At 40.2% G+C, this 4,527-nt stretch overlaps 1 protein-coding gene and 1 non-coding gene across 3 annotated transcripts in view; one reads left to right on the top strand and one right to left on the bottom strand.

Moving 5' to 3' along the window:
* MAP3K2 (mitogen-activated protein kinase kinase kinase 2) overlaps positions 1–4,527 on the bottom strand; it is a 118,243-nt gene that overhangs the window by 90,943 nt on the left and 22,773 nt on the right. The window lies entirely within an intron of this gene.
* LOC114008775 (small nucleolar RNA U13) lies at positions 518–614 on the top strand. The gene has a single exon (XR_003550274.1). It is a non-coding gene; the product is annotated as a small nucleolar RNA U13 (small nucleolar RNA).

Here is a 4,527-nt window from a genome sequence, read left to right as displayed (position 1 = left end):
AGGTCCCCAGAGAAGAATGGAAGAGAAGGGATTGTGGTACAGTCATTCCCCCCTGGGGATGATTTCTTGCTTTCTGTCTCTCCATCCCTGTCTCTCTCCAGTAAGCACACACACCCTATAGCAAAAATCTCTTTCAAAAACAAAACAAAAAAAGAGTGTATGTCCTTGGGACCAGCAGGGGAACCATCAGGTGGCATAGTGGTTAAGGCACTGGATTTCCACATGGTCAACTATGGCTCAAGTCCCAGACCTGGAGGCTTGAAAAATCACACCAGGAGTATGGGCACATGTGCCCAAAATCCCAAGAGGATAATAGAGAAGGGATCTGCAGCATTGCCATTCCCCCGGGGAATGATTTCTCTCTCTTGTGTCTCTCGCGAGTGAGTGCATGTGTCTCTCAACAGTGAGTGCAGGTGCCCTATAGCAAATTAAAATAAATAAATAAATAAATAAAGTAAAAGAAATAAAGACTTTCCCACATATTTAAAAACATAAAATTAAAAAAGAACACAAAGAGGTTCTTTTATGGTTCATAAGCATTATGACTGGATTTTTGTGCTACTGTATGAGATGTGCCTCCCTCAGATCTTGTTATGACATCAGCAATTCTGTCAATTCATTCCAAATTGATGAAGTTTCTTTTTATTGTTGTTTAGTTTTTTTGCTATAGGATATGTGTGTTCGCCAGAGAGAGAGAGAAAAATCACCCCCCTACACCCCCACCCCGGAGGGGATAGCCAAGTCACAATCCCTTCGCCTCCATTCTTCTCTCAGGATTTTGGGGATGCACTTACATGCACCCAGCGTGATTTTCTTTTCTTTCTTTCTTTGGAGAGCTTTTTTGCTATAGGGCGCATACACTTGCCAGGAAGACAGAAAGAGACAGAGACAGAAAGCGAGAAATCACCCCCCAGGGGGGATGGTCATGCCGCAATCCCTTCTTCTCCTTTCTTCTCTCGGGATCTTGGGCACGCACACACACGTGCCAGCATGAGTTTGTCACTGGGTCCGGGACTCAAACCGTAGTCGACTACATGGGAGTCCAGCGACATAGCCATTACGTGAACTGCTGGTCCCCACTCAGCGTGATCTTCAAGTTGTTGGGTCCAGGACTGAAACTGAGTAGTCGGCCATGTGGGATTCTGCACCTTACCCTTCATGCCACCTGCGGGCCCGATAAACACTTTCAATGACATTTCAATAAACATCCTGTAAGGCTATTTGGTAAAAACTAAGAAGCTAATCATAAAATTTATATGAAAATGAAAAGGACCTAGAATCTCAAAGCAACTTTGAAAGAGAAGAAAGCTGGAGCACTTACATGATCTAACTTCAATATTTATGATAAAGCTATAATAATGAAAATAGTGTAATACTTATATAAAGCCAAATGGTCAATAAACAAAACATTACCTTGAAATAGACCCACAAATACACAGTAAGTTGATCAAAAGTGCTAAGGTTATTCAGTGGGAAAAGGATAACCATTTCTATAAGTGGTAGCAAAACATCTGGTTATCTTAACCTCTCAGTAAATAACATACAAAAATAACTCCAGATAGATCACGGACCTGAGCATAAGAGCTAAAACTGTAACAGTTCTTCTTTTTAATAATTTAATATTTTATTTAACTTTATTTTATATATTTATTTATTTTAATTTGATCAGAGAGGGACAGAGAGAAAGAGAGTGAGGGAAAGTGAGAAAGCAAGCCTCTAGGTCTGAGACTAGAACTGTGGTCGGCTATGTGAGAGCTCAAAGCTCTCAACCACCATGCCACCTGCTGGTCCCAAAACTTAACACTTCTAAAAAAACATCTAAGTAACCCTGTTTGGCAAAGATTTCTTTTCATTTTCTCTCCTTTCTTTTTTAAGAGAGATTTTTGTTATAGGGTGTATGTGCTCAAGAGAGAGACAGAGAGAAAGTGAGAAATCATCCTCCAAGGGTCATGGCTACAACCTAATTTCTTCTCTTCCATTCCCCTTTAGGGATTTAGGGCATGCATGCACATGTGCCCAGCATGAGTTTCATCTCCCTCCCCCGGCATCTGAGATTCTAACCACAGTACACCATATGGGAGTCCACACCTTAACCACTACGCCACCTCCTATTCCTTCTTTTCACACGCCTTAACCACTATGTCACCTTCTCTTCCTTCTTTTCATTTTCTTAATAGTGTCTTTTGAAGAGTAGAAATACAGCTCTTGACCAAAAAAATACATTGAACTTTTGCTCTTCAAAAGGCACCACTGGGTTGACCACATGGCCTGGTAGTTAAGGGAGCTATATCCCATGGGGCTGCATGGCTGACCTGCAGTTCAAATCCCAGACCTGATGGCTTGAAAAACACACTGGCATGTCTAAAATACCAACAAGATGGAGAAATGGAGGAGAAGGGATTACAATGTGACCATATCCCATTCTGGCAACATTTTTAAAAATATTTTTAAAATTAAAAGACATCATTGGAGTCAGCAGGTGGCATGGTGGTTAAGGTGCTGGACTCCCACAAGGTCAACCACGGTTTGGGTCCTGGACCTGGTGGCTTGCTTTCTCACTTTCCCTCTCTCTCTGTCTCTCTCTTTGGTCAAATTAAATAATAATAATGATAACAAAAGAAATAAATTATAAATAAAATAAATAATTCTAAAAAAATTAAAAGATTTCATGAAGGGGCTGACCCCATAGGACAGCAGATAGGGAACCAGATACCATGTGGTCAATCGCAGTTTCAAATGCAGCCCCAACAGCTTATAAATCAAACCGAGTATGTGCACATGTGCCCAGGATCCTGAAAGGATGCAAAAAAGGAAGAAAAAGGACTGCAGTGCTAGGCTAATATCCAGGTGTGCTTCATTCCTACAAAATTAATAATACTACTGTCATCACTACTTAATTATTGCTTCAGTATTTCAGTATTACGCTACTGCTTACATTTTTATGTTGTGAATTTTTAGAATTTATATTCAATATTTCCATGGGCACTCTGTAACTATCTCACTATATCATACTCATTTGTATATATGTAGAATAAACACTACATTCCAGTTTGCTAAGGACAGTCTCAGTTTACTTTGTTAAAACAGAATAATCTTTTTTAAAAAACTACATTAATGGACTGAACCCACAGCAGCTGAGTGCTCTGCAAGGGGAGCTGGGTCCCACATCGCCAACTTTGGTTTGTATCATAACATGAGAAACATGCTGGCAGGAACCAGCAGTTAGCGTAATGGCTATGTCGCTGGACTCCCACATAGTTGACCACGGTTCACGTCTCGGACCCGGTGGCTTAAAACTCACGCCGGGCACGTGTGCGTGGATGCCCAAGATCCCGAGAGGAGAATGGAGGAGAAGGGATTGCGGCGTGACCATCCCCCTGGGGGGTGATTTCTCACTTTCTGTCTCTATGTCTCTCTCTGTCTGTCTGGCGAGCACACGCGCCCTACAGCGAAAACCTCTCAAAAAAAAAAAAAAAAAACATGCTGGCCACATGTGCATATACACCCAAGTTCCTGACAGGATAGAAAGATGGAGGAGGAAGGATGGGGGCATAACCACACCCAACTGGAAGGGGATGTTATCTCTCTGTCATGAACTCCTATGTTCTCTGACAATAAAAACATTTTTTAAAAAACTAGTTTACAGAGGTAAAACTGACCCACAAAAAGCTGTACTTAATGTACATAATGTGATGAACCTGAAGATAATTGTGCACCTGTAAAAACATCAACATAGTGTGTACATGCCCAGATAATTATTAAAACAGTCTCCTTTCACACCCAAAACTATCCCACTTCAGATAATAAACTATATGGTCATCTTAAATACAGCTGTCCTTAGTATCCACAGGGGAGTAGATATAAAATGGTGTAGTATTTGCATATCATCTATGCATATATACTTTAAATCATTTTTAGATTACTTATGACACCTAATACAATGTAAATGCTAAGCAAATAGTTAATCTGTATTATTTTTGAATTTGCATTATATTTTTACTGTTGTATTGTTATATTTGTGTGCTTCCTGCCCTCCCTCAACTTTTTCAATCCAGTTGACTCTGGAAATGCAGAATCCTCAGACTCAGAGGGCCAACAGTATGTCTGTCTATCTACCAGAATGAAGCTAAAAGATTACAGAAACAATGACTAATTTATCTGTTTAGTGTCAATACCAATACAGGGAAGGCAAATATTTTGGTAATAATTATACAAGTAAGCAACTAAAAATAGATTACAATTTTTTGAAAGAATGATTTATTATTTTATTTTATTTTATTTTTAATTTGCTATAGGGCATTTGTGCTCACCAGAGAAAGAGGAAAAGTGAGAAAGCAAGCCTACAGGTCTGAGACTCGAACAGTGGTCAGCCATGTGGGAGTCCAGCGCCTTAAACACTATACCACCTGCTGTCCCCAGACTTCTTTCTTTCCTTACCTTTTTTTTTTTGGGAGAGATTTTCACTATAGGGCGCATGCGCTCGACAGACAGACAGAGAGAGACAGAGAGACAGAAAGCGAGAAATCA

The sequence above is a fragment of the Tupaia chinensis genome, unplaced genomic scaffold (assembly GCF_000334495.1).
Source record: "Tupaia chinensis unplaced genomic scaffold, TupChi_1.0 Scaffold000386_1, whole genome shotgun sequence".
Taxonomy (NCBI): Eukaryota; Metazoa; Chordata; class Mammalia; order Scandentia; family Tupaiidae; genus Tupaia; species Tupaia belangeri.
This window is presented reverse-complemented; position numbering and strand designations above follow the sequence as displayed.